Here is a 17,614-nt window from a genome sequence, read left to right on the forward strand (position 1 = left end):
ACTCCAGGTTGAGGGGAGCGATCAGCTTGTGCATATGGGCAGGTGTCGCCGTCCCGCACCGACGCAGCTGGTGCGGCCCCACTGCGGAGTCACTCTGGAGCCGCCTGCCGCCAGCCCCACGGACATGCAGCACCAGCGCGGCCCTGGGCTTGGCCGCAGGAGCTGTGCCCCCCGGCAGGTCACCAAACACATCACACGGGGCTGGGCGGGCGGAGAAGGGAGCTGCAAACAGGACCCAGCCCCTTTGGAAGGAAATGCAGGGTGCGTCCACACCGGGATCCTGCGCCCGCAGCCCAGGAGAGCTGGGGAAGGGCAGCGAGGATGAGGAGGGTGCGGAGGGGCTGCCCTAGCGGGAGACTAAGGGGGCCAGGCCGCTCAGTTGGGAAGAGAGAGGCTGGAGGGGGGACAGAAGGGTTTGCAACCTAGCGGTGAAGCGGGAGGCCCGGGGGGTCTGTTTGCTGTCTCTTGCACTACAAGGACGAGGTGGCACCGCGTGCATGGAGCAGGTTGTAAGTTTAGCACCAGCACCAGCACCAGCACGCGCCGTCCCTCCAGCACGCATCACTCGAGCGCGGCGCGGGGCCCCCAGATGCGGCGGGAGCCGAGAGCGCAGCCTGGTCCCCCGGGCTTGGCCGCGTGCCGGGAGGAAAGGGGCATCGTGGCTCTGGAGCAGGGGCGAGGGGCACAGCCTCGGCGTCAGACCTGCCTGGACCTCGGTGCTGCAAGGGAGAGAGCAGCAGGGAAAGCCCGTCCCGCTCTCTGCCCCACGCGGCAGGGGACAGGACAGGACGGACCCGGGTCTGCCCCAGCACGCGGCAGGGCCGATGCCCAGAGCCCCTAGGCCGCGCGGGGCCGGCCCGGCGCCATCGCAGCTGGTTGCGGTCAGGTCCCGGCCGCGTCCCGGGGGAGCGGTGTAGATCCGCCCCGACGGCTCTACTACGCACGGCCTTGGGGGCACAGCCTACCCCCTGACTAGAGTTCACCTGTCCCCGCTCTGAAAGACGGTTTACACCCGGGGGGTGGGGACTCCTTCTCCTGGCTGCACCTTGTGCCTTGGCCCTGGGGCTGAGATGAAGACTTGTTACAAACGTGGCACACCCCTGGTTTTCCAGGGGCTGGAGGATTGCCCGCAGCCCCCAGCGCGTCCCTCGGATGCCCAGCGGTGGAGGAGATGCTGGGTCCTGCCACCGCCGGGCATCTCGGTGGCAGCCGTGGGCTCGGCCCGTGTTTCAGCAGCTGGAAAACGAGAAGATGCTCGGAAAGGTCTGCTGTCTCCCCTGCAATGCTACCTTCTTAAGTGAGGATAAAAAGCATCCATTAATGTTTAACTGCATTTCTGTTTATCAAAGAAGAGAAAGCTTTTGTCAGACATCAAAGCTGGAATTTAGGACAAAGCAAACTGCTTTGCTGCGGACTTCTGAGCAACCGGAGGAAGAAAAACAATTGTTTGAAATTTCCAACTAAACTGGTGAATCCAAAACCTGCAATTTGTGTTTAGCTGAACAGAAAAGGCTAAATAAATTACCTGTCTGCCATAAGTCTCTCTGAAGTCTGGAGCTCAATTCAGAGCTGAAATACGTGGGCACAGAGCATGAAAAATCTGCCACTGAGCGCGCCGCGCAAGCAGAGCCGCGCTCGGTCGGGGTAGGCAGCCATATGCTGCGGAGTCTCTCGGGCTGGAGAGGCGCCCAGTTACGCTCCAGCCCCGCACTTCAGCGCTGCAGGCAGAGCCAGCTCCAGAGAAGGAGCCAGACCCGAAAACCTGGGCTAAAGCAACATGACGGCAAGAAAACAGCCCGCATGTGGCCTGGCATCCGGATGGGCCGGTTATTTCAAAACCTCACCGCCCCAGATAATTGACAGCTGAGCGCGGCGTTTGCAAAGCATTGGACTGTGAGCTGCCGTCACTCCCGAGAAGTGGTAACCTTGAGCTGCGAGGCATTATTGGCAGTATTTAACACAAATCTGTTCTCCATCACTGTCAAATCCCACTTCAATATGCACCACAGGAAGAAAGTCGAATGCTAAATTGATTTCTTTAATGGGAAGTGTTCTTCAGGAGATACCAACCCTCCTGGAAATGCATTAGTGGGATTACAAGCGAATCTGTTGGCTTTTTTTTATGGACCCTTCTCTGTGCTGGCACAGTCGTGCCATGCTCCACCTCATATGCCCCGCGGCCCCGCGCACCCTCAGGAGCCCGTGCTGCTCCCAGCATGGCGCGGGGAGGCCTGGGCATTGGTGCCAGCTGCATCTGAGGGCAGGAAAGAGGGACCCGATGGGTGAACGGGCTGGGGGAGAACGGAGACCGCAGCACAGCAGCACTTGCCAAGCGCCCAAGGGCGTGCTGGTCAGGGCCAGGGTGACATCTGGCATCCAGCTGTGCCCCAGATGCATGTTCCTTCCCCCTCACAGGTATCTGCAAGGATGCACGGCTTTCCCTCGGCCACCCGCTTTGGAGGGGCTGTCTGCACGGCCTGGCCAGAGGCAGGTGGGAGAACAGGACAACTGGGCAGCTGGTGGGGTGCAGCTGGGGGCCGAGGGTCCCTCAGCAGGTTGTACCCCGAACGGGCCGGCGAGCTCTGCACGCTGCCCCTTGCACTGGTGGGGAGCCAGGGCAGAGCCCGGGGGCTGCGGGGAGATGAGAGGGTCTAAGCGAAGCCTGAGCCGCCACCGGGCAGGCCCAAAGGAAGGGTGAAGCCGACGGGAGAGGTGCTCGTGGCTAATGGGCAGGCACTGGGCACAGGAGCCGTTTTAGCTCTCGGACACGGAGGAGATCGGGAGGTGCGGCGTGTGGGGCCAGCGGGAACGGGCCTCGCAGGCCCCGGGATCCATTTTGTTCTCCCCGGAGCATAAACTGCAGGTTTACGGTGGTGCTATAAAGCCCCGAAGCACGGCTTCGGCCTGGGAGTGCTGACTCCAGCTTGACACCGCGAGCACAAGCGGTGTCACGGCACAGCGCATACATCAGGGCTGCGAGCAGCTTTACGGCGCCGCACGGCTCTCACTGCGCCGCGCCGGGGCGGTACCACGCTGCCGGCACGCAGCGGGCACGTTGGGCTGGGGACACCTTGGATCCTCGGCCTTCATCTGAGCAGGGGGTCGGCTTCCCGGGGGGCCGTGCCTCCCCCGGCAGCATGCCACGGGAGGAGGAGCAAGGTGGAGCGAGGCCTTCCCTGAGGGCCGGCCGCATTTATCTCTGCAGATACGTGCAGCCTCCCAGGCCGAGGTGGCTCCTGGCCAGAGGAACTGGGCATCTGCACACAAAAACCCAGACCTTTTCCCCTCGTGGCACCGTGAAAACGGTGGTGCCGACTTCCAGGGCTGTGCGCGCCCGGTGCTGCTGCCACGTGTCTCTAGCGCAGCAGGCAACGTGCGCCAGGGCCCTTCCTCGGCACGGCAGGGGATCTCGCGTGCATCCCTACAAATCTTTGCAGCGGAGCGTGCCGCGGTGACGGCCGGCTGCCCAGCTGCTTCCTGCCAGAGGCAATCCCTCGTGCTCGGTGCTGTATAAACCCGCAGAGAACAACTGTCCTAGCCTTGTGCTCGGTGCTGTACAAACCGCAGTGAACAAATGCTCTCGACAGCCTCCCTCCCGCTCAGTCCTGCACGAGCCCATGGTGAGCGGCTGCCCTGGACAGCCTCCCTTGCGCTTGGAGCTGTACAAACCCATAGTAAACAGTGGCCCTAGACAGCCCGCAAGCTGGACAGAAACACAAGGTGTGGGGAGGAGAGAAGGACGTATCGTCCCCATTTTACAGGTACCAGGGCAGAGAGGCTCAGCAAGGTCGCGCATGGAGTTTGAGCTGAGCCCGGCACGGGACGCCGGTCTGTGCTTTGCCCCGAGCCCACCAGTCCTTGGTCTTGCAGGCCCTGGGCTCTTGCGTCTCCATGGCCCTAAACCCAGGCCGGGGCGGTGCCGATGTGCTGAGGGGCTGTCGGGCCAGCACGGTCACCGGGCAGATCATCACCATCGATCTGCGTGGACCGGTCCGTTGGCAAAGCCCCCAAGTCCCAGGAGCAGGCGAGAGTCCGAGGAGCCGGCTCGGCCCCAGGTCTTCCCGGCGGAGAGGGAGCGTGGTCAATGGGCACGTGGCCCTGCGCCTCATGGGCCTGCTGGTCCTTCCCGCTCCCCGGGCCTGGGGCTGCCTGCGAGACCCTCTCGGGAGTCAGCCGTCACGCTTCCTCCTCCTGCCGCTTGGGCCGGCTCTGCTCCTCGACGGAGCTGGATCGAGCGCGCTGCTCTGGCTCGGTGACCGGCACCCGTGAGAAAAGGGTGTGAAGACCGAGCCTGGAGCGAAGGGTTTCAGGAGAGCGGCGAGGGGCGCAAGCTGGTGTCGAGGCGAAGGCTGAGCAACGTGCGATGCTGGGTGAGGTCCGGCCCGGGAGGCGTCTCTGCCAACGCAGACAGACAGCGCTGCTTCGGCGCGATCTGCAGCCTGCCTGGCCCTGCTCCGGTGGCGCCGGTTCAACGCGCCATTTGGTAGCCACCTCCAGCAACGGCACCAGGAGGACGGGGTTTGCCTCGCGGCAGGGCGGGGGGAGAGCTGGCACGTGCCCAGCAGGAGCCTTTGATCCGCATCCAAAAACGCCACCTGAGAATCGCCTCCCCTGCAGAAGGGCGGCTGGTTTCCAGCCTCGTGGTCCCTGCACACCTGCAGCCCGCAGCGCAGCGGCACGGAGCAGCCTCGCAGCGCGGGGCCAGCACTCGCACCTGGCGCTCACCTGCGCGGAGCAGGACCCCGGAGCAGCGGGCTGCCCGCCTTCCTCGGGCACGCAGCGCGGCTCGGCGAGCTCACCTTGCTGTCAAACGCCGTTCTCGAGAGACAGCCCAGCCACGTGCCTCCGAAAGCCACGCGGCACAGATCCCGGGATTACGTGGCAGAGCCCCTAATGCTCTGTCAGTCAAGATCATGCCAATCCCGTAAGTGCCGCGCAGAGGAAGCTTTTGTTCGGGGCGTCGCAGCGGCAGGAAGCTTTCCTCTGTGTTTACCGCTCCTCGCGGAAGTTTTTTATGGTTGGAACAATGGGCCGGGAATGTTTTCTTGCTGATTATAAGCCAAGCATTAGCATGCAGATGAAAATGCAAAGCAGCCAAGATTAGACGTTCTGGATGGCAGAGGGAGCCGGGGATTTAGTGGAACATGATCTTGGACACATTTTAAGCTTCTCCAAACAAGAGCCTGGATAACCTGATGCACGGCTCTCCTGTCAGCCCCCCCGGCAGCCACGTCTAGGGGTTGCCCTTTGCTGCCGGCCGCTCAGGCCTGAGGCACGGGGCCTGCGGGGCCGGGCTCTCGCACGTGCTGTGCCGCGCCGCAGACCAGGCCCTGTCTGCAGCACTTCCCGCCTCCTGGCATGTTTTTGGGGTGCGGTTGCACCTTCACCGGTAGCCAGCAGCTCCCCGACCGAGCCCAGCACCCACACGTGGCCGGAGAGAGACCCTCTCTCAGCTGCGCTTCTTGGCTGCTGATGCCACGATCCCACGTATCGCAGGCTAGCAGGGAGGAAGGCAGGTTGTGATGCTGTCCAGCCCCATGGGCCCCGCTATTTGGGAGACCCCAACACCAGGCACCCTGGCCGGAAACGCTCCTTCCTGCAGGAGCCAGACGGGGAGACCGCGGGCTCCCCAGCCCCTTTCCTTCCCAGCGCTGGAAAGCCTGCGTGCCAGGGGAACGGGAGCCAAGAATCGCTGGCAGTGCCGCGCGGCCTGCGCTGCTCCCACCCGGCACATAAATTATTCCGGGCTCTGAGCTAAACAAAGGGGCTCGAAATAATTCTGAATTTTAATAAAGCCACTCTTCACGGCACAGTTGTCCTCATAGAAAGGGAATTTGCATTTCCGTCTGCCGGCGCGGCCTGCAGCGACTGAGCATCAGATGCACTCTCCTACACTCCCTTAATGAAGTCAGTCACGTTTTATTGCCGGCTCACCCCAAGAACGCCTACCCGACGGCACGGCGCAGCGCAGCGGCGCAGGATAAACAGCCAGCCAAAACAGCCTCTGGATGGGCAAATATGTCCAGGCAGCGCTCCCCGCGCACCACCGGGCCACGTGCTTGTGCCTTATACAGTGCTCCAGGAGCGTCGGGGTCGGGGCCGGGCACTTGCCCCCCAGCTGCTTTCCAGACCAGAGCGCAGGGGGGACGAACAAGCCAGTGGCTTGTGGCACTTCATGGGTCTGCAAAAGCAGCTCTTGCCCTCACAGGGAGCTGCATGCACCCATCACCGGGGGGGTCCCACAGGCAGAGACCCTCGTGCCTGACTCTGCAGTGGGCTGGCTCAGGTCCAGCTCGCGTGTGCTGCCCAGCTCTGCCAGTGCATGCAATGCCCGTGGTTTGGAGGTGAGATGCAAACACATTTTATTTCCTGCGAAAGATTTCAAAGTGAAGCACCTGTGGGTCACCCAACAGTTGCTGTGGTTTGGTGGAAGCCAGGTGGACCCTCCTGTGGCGGGGCCGGCGGGGGGGGGCGTGGAGCACACCCGCTAGCCTGGGGTTCCCGCTGCCACCCTCCAAGGCTCTGGACTCACTTCTGGCTCTGTGCACCTTGGAAAACACAGGCCTGATCGTCCAATGGGTGCTAGACCCAGTACAAGCACTTGGGGCACTTCCCCAAGTCAGGGGCTATTTAGGAAGCCTCCCTTAGTCCACAGACCTCAGGGGCCTCCTTGGCATAATTTAGACCCACCCCTCAATAAGTCTCCCACACTGGTCACAAAGGAGAACTTTATTGATTACAGGGGTAGGGCAGAAATAGGGTAAAAGGTAGAGCAATATCATAGAAATCTTACAGGAATATCAAAGGAATCCCATAGAGCAAACCAGGGTGGCTGAGGTAGCCGTTTCAACACGCATCTGAGTTACTGAAGCTAAATATCTGATCGGATCTCTAGTAGGTTACTCACTCGCATCGTCCAGAGGTGCTTGTTGTTTCCTCTGGAGGCAGGGCACTCTTGCAGCATGCGGTGATGAGGAGAGAGCCAGGTTCAGATTCACCTGGATGACCGCATGGCTAATGGCTGCCTTCTTCCTGGCCTGGGCCCTTAAATAACCTCTCTCCCCTCAGCCGCCCGGTCCAATCGAAGCTGCCAATCCTGGCTACAAACTGACCAATCTCCCAAGCATCCCCGGCTACCTGGGCCCGCGCGCAGGGCCGGGTCTTCCCCCCCCTGCCCAGGTGACCAGAGCATCGCCTCCCAGGCGCCAGGCTTTTGTCTGCAGACCAGGAGGGAGATCCCCGCCCTGAGGGATTCAACACCAGCCTCTCAGGCTGGCAGAGACAGGTCTCTGGAGAGGGGCACCGACGGGGCATTTCTGCCACACCTCCTTTGCTGCTGCAGCCTGCAGAGGTGGCTGGCACTCGACCGCCGGCCTGGCTGGAAGGAGCTGCTGTCTGGGCTGGCTGCATGGTCAAAACCACGAAGCCGCGAACACGATGCATGCATGGAACAGCGCACACACGGTGCATGTGTCCCGTGCAGCCATGCATTCGGGCAGCGAGAAGCCGTGCCCCTTTTCAGAGCAGGCTGGTGCTGAGGATGGCAGGAGCAGGCCTGGATATTGCCCATGCTCCGCGCTCCCCGAGGCTTGCCGTGGCCCCAGCATGGAGAGGACAGCCCGGTCAGTCTGCACTTGGGAGTCACAGCCACGCACACCGTGCGCGGAGACTAAGGGTGGCGGTAAATCACTTGGCAGCCCAGCTTAACCCCAGAGCTGCCGAGGCCCCGGGCTTGGGCAGGCGTCTGCTGCAGACCCGGCTGCAAACCTCCCCCAGGAGCAGGGCGGAGGCATCCGGCTCAGGGGAGGGGCTCGTGGACCCCCAGGCCAGGACCCCACGGATAGTTCATGCAGCAAATGCCACCTGGCTCTTCCCTGGGAGAAGCACCGGCAAAGGAGGGCGTGATTGTCCGGGCTCGCTGTTACTACGTTTGCTCGCCCAACAGCTCCTGCAACAAGTTCTCGTCCGGGGCGTCTGCTGGGCAGCTCCGTCCCCTGCGACACTGCTGCTGGCAGGTGTTTGCCAGCACTGCCGGGGCAGGGCGAGCGCTGCGAGTGGCACGCGCTCGCCTGCAATATCCTCTTGCTCTCGTTCCAAATCTGCGGTTCCCAGGAGCGTCCCTGGTGGGAAACCGTCATCTCAACTCGCTGCCCGATGGGCACAAGCCCTCCTGGAGCAAGCGCGCTGCTCGCATCGGAGCCGACGCTCGGCTCCAGGCATCGCTATCAGACTGCCGCTGAGCAACGCGAGCCGGGAAGCTTGGGCCTGGCCTGTTCGGACCCGGGGCCTGTCTGGCCGAGGCGGCTCCTGGCACTATCTCGGTGGGCAGCGTGGCAGCATGGCAGGGCTCTGGGCTCCAAGCAGAGGTCGGGCGTGAGCCCCGGCAGGTCTGGGAGGCAGAACGGGGTCCCTTCGCACTGCGGCAGCCACAGGCCCGAGGACGCTCCCCGTTGTCGCAGCGGGCCTGGCTGCATGCAGGAGACCTGCAACCGCAGCAGAAACCGCAGGCAGGAGGGCGCCTGGGCCCAGGGCGGCACGGCCGCTGGGCAGGTGCACGGTGCCCGCAGCTGGGATGAACACCCGAGCCAGGATCCCGGAGACTCTCGAGAGCTCGTGAGCCGTGGCGGCGGCGGGATCGTGCCAGGCTCCTTGCTGCGGTGGCACTGGCAGGCCAGGGACGGGGCCGTGGCACCCTCCACTTGTTGCAGGGAGCGCAGGGGGCTGGTGCCTTCTGCCCACGTTGCTAAAGGGTTAAGCTGGGATTTAGCTCTAAGTGCATTCAATTACTGTCAGTTAATGATGATTAATTTACAATTAAGGGCCTCTAAAGGGTAGCGTGTGCGTTAAATAAACGTCGATCCTTCCTTTGCGGCCACAGACGTACGGCCCCGGTTACAGCAGATTCACCAGCGGGCACCGAGCCCCGCCGGTTTGCCGGGACCCAGGCAGCCCTCGCCGTGGCAGCTCCTCCGACGTCTCCGCTTGCTCAGCTCAGAGACCCGCGTTGCGCAGGGCTTTGGCCGTTGGCACGGCTCACAGAGTCCGGCGAGCGCTAGCGAGCGTCTCCAAGGAGCTGAGAAGGCGGCGGAGCCTGGGGACCGTCTGCTTCCTTCTCCGCCAGCCTTTAATTGACCTTATAAACTAAACAAACTGCCCAGAGCCTGTTAAAGCTTTATCACCACCATTTAACAAATTAGTCTGTGGTTTGAGCGCGCTGAGCCTCGGACTCCAACCGAGCCCCGAGCACAGGTGCATTCGCTGTGTGGGATGGGGATGCCCAGCTCTGAGACCTGGCTGAGCAGTACCCAGCGGCTCTGGGCACGGTCCCCCCCAGAGCCGCCCGGGGTCCGGGGAGGAAGGGGCGCAGGATCGGGCAGGACGACACACGCTTGCACCAGCCGCGTTGGTGCATTAGTCGCAGGGTGCCGGCGCTCGGCTGCCTTCGAGGTTTGTACCTGGCGGTGTCGGCAGCTCAGTGCGTCAGGGCCGGGAGCACAAATGCATCGCTGCCGAGGACAGTCCGGACAGGGCGGGTCCTGCCCCAGGCAGGGCTTGGACTAGCTGTGACCTCTGCAGGCCCCTGCTCTGCGAGGCTGTGACACTGGTTTTGCACCGGTGCTGCACAGCGCCGTGCTCCTCCCTACCGCCCCGGTGCCAGCCAGCGCCAGTCCAGCCAGGCTGTCCGGCCAAGGTGCCGCTGCGTCCTCTGAAGGTGCCCCCAGGTGTGGGGCGACGAGCCAGGTGTGAGCAGGTGTGTTAAAAGCAGAGAAGGGGGTGCTGGTTGCAGCCGCGTTGGTCGAAGGACACGGGCAGACAAGGTTCCTTGGGTAAATGTGCTATCTTTTATTTAAATGTGCCTGGAAGCTTGGAAAGAACATTTTTTTCCAACTATTTTGTCGGTCTAATAAAAGAGATCACATTTACCCGAGGAACCGTGTCTGCATTAAGCAGACAAGCGCAGACACGGACTTGTCCCTGCCTGGCCTCGGCACCCCTGCGAAGAGGTGGGGCTGCCACATCCGCCTTGGTTTGGAAAACGGGCATCACTCAATTCGCACCCGCGATGGAGGGGTGTCCAGGCCGGCGAGGGGTGGCTCGAGCACAGCAAGGTGAGACCCGCAGCCTGGATCAAGGGCCGTCCCCACCACGACATGCTGCTCCAAACACCTTTCGTCAGGCAGCGGTGGGCATGTGGTTTGCTGCCAGCTTTCACGTGGCGCTGGGAGGCTCCTGCACCTTTTCCAGCATTAGGCCTATTCTGAGCTTGTGGCTTTGAAGCACTGGTAGCTGCACTGCTGGTGCAGCAGTGGCCCCATGTGTTAGCCCACTCCACAGCAAATGCAAGACGGGCGTCCAGGGAGCCCCCGCTGCAGCAAGCCCCGGGAGGGCAACAGCTCCGAAGTTACGGGGGGCCGTGCCCAAGAGCCAGGAGTTTCGAGACTGAAGCTGCATCTGAGCTGCAGGTCCTGCGAGGGAGGCATTGCTGCGTGCGGGCCGAGGACCCTCCCCACCCGCCAGGCAGTGCCGGCCTTGCTGTAGCCGAAGCATCGAGCGGGAAGCCGGCCCCGGCTCAGAGGACGCAGACATCTCTCGGGCTGCTGAGGCTGGGAGGTGATGGGCACTCATTGCACAGCAGCCGACTGGGGCAACCGGGGTGAAGGGGACCTCCATCGCCCCTTGCTGCGAGGGCGCTGTGTTCCTCGCAGATTTGGAAAGCGAGCGCGGCGGGAGGGACGCGGTGCCCGGGGACCACCCGCGGCTGAGTAGCCGGTATCGTGCGGCACCTCACCCGAAGGATCGTGTCTGCGAGTGGACACGACACAGCTCCGCGCTGACCGGGCAAGGCTGGTCCAGCAGGACAGTGGCTCAGCCTTACCCCGGGGAGCAGTCAGGGGAGGGAATAAAGAGCATGGACAGCTGGTCTCACAAGTGGTGTAAATCAGGAAGGGAGGTGACACAGAGGTGGACTACAAAGGAAGAGGCCCCAGATAGGCTGCAAACACGGTTAAGGAAGAAAGCCAGCACCAGCCTGGTCAGGCTGCTGCACGCGGGGACATGCTGCAGCTCCAGATGCAGAGGGGGAGGGAGGAAGGTGCAAAGCAGTCGCATCCAAGAGGCTTCAGCGCGGTGAGAGATGAGGCGGGAGCTGCTGTGCGGTGCGGCGGTGCAGAGAGGGGGTGGCAGCTCGCCGCCTGCCCGTGCCCGTGGATGTGCACGCAGCGCTCAGCACCTGGTGCAGCAGCTCCGGCCACGCGTTCCTCGGCTGCCACGCGCTTCCCCCAACTCCGAATAGCTCCTGTCCGGGGCACGGGCTGCTTCAACACCGCCGAGCCCGGGGCTCCAGACTGGGCCGTTCTGCAGAAGGTGCCAAGGCTGGACCCAGCAAGCAGCTGTTTCCTTTCAGTCCACGTGAGACGGTTGATCTTTGCCTTTGCTTTTCCCCACGGCTGCCTCCCAGCGCGTGGCCGGTTCAGCCTGAGAGCTGGGCCGACTCCTTGAAGAAGCAAGCTGGAGCCCGCATTGCTGTCCCGGTCTCGGAGACCAGCGGCCGTCCTCCCCGCGCGCCGTTCCCAGCCGACAGACTTCTCCGTGCGCCGGACCAGAACCGCACGGCCACGCCGCCAGGCCCAGGCAGGGCGTTGGGGGCACGGCCCCCTTCGCCCCAGACCCAGGGGACGCGTCCCCTCCTCCCCGCCTTGACTTCCCCGTCCCCAGCTCAAGTCCTCTCTCAAAGGCAGCCTCGCAGCCACAATCTGGTCTTGGCTGGCGTTTTTATTCAAGGCCTGTATTTAAAAGGCTGCTTTTGTTCCAAATGAATGAGTCGATTCATTCAGCAGTGCAGCGTCTGTTTTTGAATCACAGAGCTGTTTATGCTGGTAGTGTCCATAAAAATGTTATTTTAGTCCTGACACTGATGCTTATGAATCAAATTTAGATCTCATTCAAAAGTGCATTAGCTGTAGCTATTTGGCTTCTTGTTAAAGCATTAATTTTTATGGAGAAGCATACATTGCCAAGCAGTTCCTTCCCCATCTCGCAGCAAACTAAGTATTTCAAAGCAGACCCTTCAAACAGAGGAAATAACAGCGTCCCCATCCCACTTTCATGATGGCTGGACTAGAGATTCAATTTGCAGCTGGCTCTTGTCTGGCTGGATCGTGACGGGGACTTCGCAATTACATTTCATTAACATGAGGCATCGGAGCCCATACATCATTGATCAGACAGAGGCTTTCATAGGTCTGCTGGAGTTGTCAGTAGGTTGGCACAACATTACTAATTCATAAAGGCCCGGATGTTGGGTGGACTGAAGCCAATTAGCTTCCCTATGTATTTATTGCACTTCTTTGCTTGAAGCAAGCTGCTAAGTGTCAAAAATACTCCCGCGTTTTAGCCGAAAGATAATTTTTTTAATAGATTCCACCTACAAAAAGGAGCTGACTGGCAGAATATTCAACTCGGGGAGATTTATTTTTAATCCGTGCCTCCAAACAGCTCGGGAGAACGGGAGCCGCGTCGCTCCGAGCTGCTTCACATGGCTGTGTCCTCCGCACACATCGCAGCAGCAGCTGCGCCCGTTCGCTGCCTATTAACCTTGTCTGCAGACGTGACACCTGGCCGAGCCGAGCCGAGCCGAGCAGCGCGCTCTCGTAATTGGGGATGTAAACAGCCGGCGCGTCGCACATCCCGGCCCTGCTGGGGGGCTGCCTCCCACCGTTGCCTCCCGTCGCTTGCTCCCCGCGCCCTCGCTGAGCCCCGGGTGCCAGCGTGGGTCCCTGGCTGGGAAGGGCATGCAGACCTGCGCCCGTCTCTGGGCCGGTGCAGGTGGGCCCCCGCGCCGCTCACGCGCCTGCCACCCCCGTCCCCGCTGGCAGAGGCAGTGACAGCATCAGCGCTTTGCGGCCTAATGAATCATTGACCTCTGCACAGTTGCAGCAAGCAAGGCGCCAGCACTTTTGCTGCCTCATTAAAGCTTCACCGCGCTCTCCCGATGCCACCATGCCATCAATAACATTGATATCAACTCATTTAAACCCAGTGAACCAGCCAGCTCGATCTGCAGGTGTGTTTACGAGCGGAGTACTAAGTAGATGTTTTAACTAAGCGGAACATTTCTTGCTTCAATTAATGCAAAAGGTAGCGGCTCGCAAGGAAATATTGGGGACGTTAACTTTTATAGCGGTCCCATTTATTACGCTTGGTGGTGAGCATTTCTAATCTGTTTGTTTCTGCGCTGACATCCCTGGTTCGTTTGTGGCTAAAATGACTTTAAAAGACAAAGGTGAAGGAGTCATTGCCAGGAGGTGATTTAAACGGGGTTAACCCACGCCTTTCCCTTCCCGGGGTCATCGCGCGCAGTGCCCGGGGGCTCAGGGGACAGGCAGGGCCTGGGGCTGGGGTCAGTTTTGCTGGTTTGGTCCCTGGTGCGATGAGGCCCGTGGCTCTGGAGAGCAGCTGCCACATCACACCTGCACCGGCCTTCCCAGGAGAGACCCGCTGTCCCGCACGAGCGCGCAGGCATTTACGCCAGCCGCTGCAAGCGCTGCAGGGTAAAGGGAGTCCAGGCAGCACTGCCCAGGGCGCAGCAGAGCGGGCACCACGTGCGCAGGGCCATCTCCGGCCCGATCGCAACCCGAGATGGACGTGGCCCTCCCTGTGCACCCCTGGGTGAGGCGATTCAGCCGTCGCTCATCGTACGCTCCGTTCTGAAAACTAAGGTGACTCCATTTTTGCTCGCTAATATAATGAGGGGTTGTGAGGGATGCTGGATTTAATGGTTAGATCAATATGTGTGTTTAGTGTTAGGCTTTATTTCGGCGCTAAGTGACATGAGATAAGCAGACTTAGAGTGTTAATTGGTTTGCATTCAGCATTGGCACTAATCGGAGCGTGTGGGACCGGCCAGGGCCCGCGAGCACCAGGTTGTCCAAACCAGGCGCTGTTTGCTTTATTGACGGAGCGGGCTCTCCCGGGGTTCCCACCTCCTCCCACCTGTGCTGCTTGCACGCCTGGCAGGAAACCCTGCTGCAGCGCTGCGCGCACGAGGGACTGGAGCGAGCCCCGCGGGACGCGCAGCCTGCCTGGCGCACGCTGGGCGGTCTGCGCGGACGTGGCAGTGCCGCGGCTCTTCTCCCTGGGGGGCTGGCGGGGAGGGCTGGCCGCGCTCGGGCCGGGCAGACAGCACAGCATCTCCCCGTCGCAGCGTAGTCCTAGACGATCCGATCCGCCTGCTGATCTGGTGAATCCTGCCCCCTTCTCCCCGGCCCGCCGTGCGTCACGGGTCAGTCGGGTGAGACGGAGGGACCGCTCTCCTGTGTCGCCTGCCCAGGGCAGAGCGCCAGCCTCCCTCCGCCTCGGGGAGCTGCACGTGCCCACGGGCTGCTGTTGCTTCCCTGTCATTTGGGGCCTCGTGTCCTGGGCATGGAGAGCGATGGAGGGGTGGGCAGGAGCAGCCACCCCCAGGCCACGCGCCTCCAGCTCCGAGTCGCTCGAGACCCTTCCCTGCATCCCCGTTCCCTGAAGCGGTGGCAGGTGTGGGTTTGCAGGGTGTCCTGAGGGCAGGGCAGGGCAGGCGGCAGGACCAGGACGAGAGTCCCCTGAGCAAGGATGTCGCCGTGCACCTCTGAGCAGCTCGGCACCGATGGGAACCGGCGTCCGGGGACGGCCCCTGCGGCGCCCGCTGGAGCAGGAGCCTCAGGAGCGAGCTCTTGGGCACCGGGCAGGTCCCCGCTGCTGGCTCACATGCCCCAGCTCTGAACAGATCCTCAGGAGACATTGAGCCAGGACCGGCAGAGACCTGGGATGCAGAGCGCAGCCTTCCCAGAGCGGTCCTGAGCCCCCGCAGACAGAGCAGTGGGATGGCAGCTGCCCCGCAGCCTTGCCCGTGTCCCCCTGCCACGGCAGACCTGCCTGCCCTTGTCTCCCCGTGCCTGCGAGTATCACATGCAGGCCCCGTGGCACGGCACGGCCCCGCGACGGTTCCCCCCCAGCCAAGTGGAGGGCACGGGCAGGGGCACCCTGGCGCTCTCGTGGCTGCCACGAGCTGCGCCGAACAGCTTTCGTTTTGCTCGTCCAACCTCTGATTTCCTCCCAGCGGGGCTTAGCTTGGCTGCCGTGGCCCTCGAGCATCGGCCACCACCAGCGAGGGCCGGCGAGCATCCAACGCAGCCGCGGGCCGCGCCGAGGGGTGGGGGGAGCCCGCTGCCAGCGTTATCTGGAGCTGCCAAAGTGTTTTGACAGTTTTCAAGATGGACATTAAATCAGCGGTGCGAGGGAGAGCGAAGCGGGTGTCACTCAGGCGCCGGGAGAGGAAGCTCCGTCGCACCAATCGCACCGACTGCGCGATCCCAGTCAGAACGAGAATCATAAATCTTGATTATTCTCTGTCTCAGCTGATTTGAACCAAACGCCTCGGACGGGGGTTGAGTTCACATCTCGCTGAAAACTGCAAAAAACCTGATTAAACGTACAAACTGATATAAATAGCGCTCTATCCACGTTAATGCCCCGGCTGTCACCGCTCGGCGCGCGGGCGCCGTCCCGCCACGACGCAGCTTCCCGGGTCTGCGCCGCGCCGCGCTCTCCGGGCCCCGTCGAGCCGCGTGCTCAGCCCCGGCACCGGTGCCTGCTATTACGATGCAGTCAATTACTGATGGCATCTCTGATTCTGATTGCGCCTCGCTCACAATTAGGCATCCTATAGAAAAATGGAAATGCTGGGTCATTAACATAAAGTAATAATAAGGTAAACCATTCAATTATGGAGGGAAAAAGGAACGTTTTGAATAATAAGAATATTGTATGCCTAACAGACATTCAAATGCTGGTGTATTACCATTTTTGCATGCATAATAAATGAACTTATACCCCAAAATAATCAACACACACAAACAGGAAATAGCGGTGCGCTTTGCGACAGCCTGGCGGGCCAGAAGCGCAGCCCTGGCCAGACCCGGGAGGGCAGCCTGGGGCGGTGGGAGGGGCGCTCCGCAGCCGTCCATCCCCGCGTGGCCCAGAGGACACTTGGCTGCATGTCTCGGCCACTGGCGCATTCAGGGCTGGCGCGGGCGATGCAGTGTCGCCATCCCCGTTGCACCCCGCAGACGGCCCTGTGCTGCGGGGCAGGCTCCTGGCGTGGGCATACAGCGCGTCCCATGTTGGCCCCTGGCAAGGCTCGGGGTCCGTGCGGGGGCTGTGGGTACAAGATGGAAGTGGCCGTGGCATTGAGCCCCCGGCCCAGGGCAGAGGGTGTGCCGTGGCCAGGGTGCCATGCGGGCCCACGGGCAGAGCCGGGGGTGCCCTGGTGCATTCGCACCCCCTTTGATCCCTGCTGCACCCAGCGTTTAACACCACGAGCCAGGCTGGGCTGAGGGAGGCACTTGACTTCGCGGCCTGTTGTCATCTACCCCGTCCCTTCCAGCCCGTCGTGCCGCAGGTGCCAAGGACCCTTTCCTGGGCCAGATGCTCCCCACCAGCGAGCCGCGGTCCTGCCTCCTGCCCAGCAAGCTCCTGTTTCCCAGCCCTGCACGCTCCTCTTAGCTGCAGCTCTCTTCGTTTCTGCTTCAATCTTAAACTGAATCATGCAGCCCTGGGCCTCTAGCGTATTAGTAAAGCTCCTGGTTTCTTTTTACCTGGAGAAAAATAGGTGCTGTGCTCTGTGCGATGATGCCTCTCACCCTCCGCACCCCACTTTTCCAGATCCTACATGTGCCCGTGCATGGCCCCGAGGAGCAGAGACAGCGGGAGGAGCTGGGTGTCACGGGGAAGGGACGGTGGAAATGCCCCGTGGTCCTTCAAGGTGCGTGCCGCCTGGCCACAGATGGGGAACGGCTGTGGGAGGGGGTTGAGCGAAGGATGCTTGCAGCCAGTGCTGAGTCGGGCAGGACTGGCGCTCGGAGCCGGGAACGACGGGCCCGGGATGCACGGCCAGGCTCTGGCCCTGCTTTCCCTTCGGGGCCCGCTGGAAAGCAGCGCCCATTTGCCTCTTCCGAAATAAGCACGCAAAATCAAGCGAAGGAGGGCATGCCTGTTTAATGTCTCCGCGTGGGCGAGGCGGGCGCCTCCCCCACGCACGGCTCAGCGTGGGCGCGAGCGCACTGCGGTGGGATGCCTGCAGTCAGCCTGGTACGCAGCCTCCGTTGCAGATATCACTCCTCTGTTGTCCTTTCCTAATAGTTCCCATCCTTTTAGCTGCTGATGGTTCTCCTATTAGCGGTGCTGCTGCGTTAGGATGGCATCCAAGCACATCTGAAGAGCTGGATTTATTTACTGTTTTTCCCCTGAAAGCTTTTAACATGATGCAGCAGGGGTGGGGGCACTTAGGCAGCCGGCATCTCCAGAGGTGCTTTGATTTGATTTTATTTATTTAATTTTTTTTCTGGTAGAAGTAAATTTCCCAGAAGATGAAGCTGCAGGCGAAGCACTGCGGACCCTCGCTCCGCGCTGTATCGCGCCATCTCCAGGATCCGCCTCCGTCAGGAGAGCCCCTCCCCGGGGAACAGGAACAGGCTCAATTGCACAACTGATGCAGATCAATATTTAGAGCGGTTTGCGCTGCGCGTCCTCCGCTGCCCCGCCAGTCGGGCTTTCCAGGTGCCTCTGTGGCGGGGCAGGC

The 17,614-nt window shown here is 61.7% G+C and overlaps 1 protein-coding gene across 1 annotated transcript in view; it reads left to right on the forward strand.

Moving 5' to 3' along the window:
- LOC102371910 (heparan sulfate glucosamine 3-O-sulfotransferase 4) overlaps positions 1–17,614 on the forward strand; it is a 30,331-nt gene that overhangs the window by 626 nt on the left and 12,091 nt on the right. The gene's annotated exons all lie outside the window — the stretch shown is intronic.

This window comes from Alligator sinensis, unplaced genomic scaffold (assembly GCF_000455745.1).
Source record: "Alligator sinensis unplaced genomic scaffold, ASM45574v1 scaffold1164_1, whole genome shotgun sequence".
Lineage (NCBI taxonomy): Eukaryota > Metazoa > Chordata > Crocodylia > Alligatoridae > Alligator > Alligator sinensis.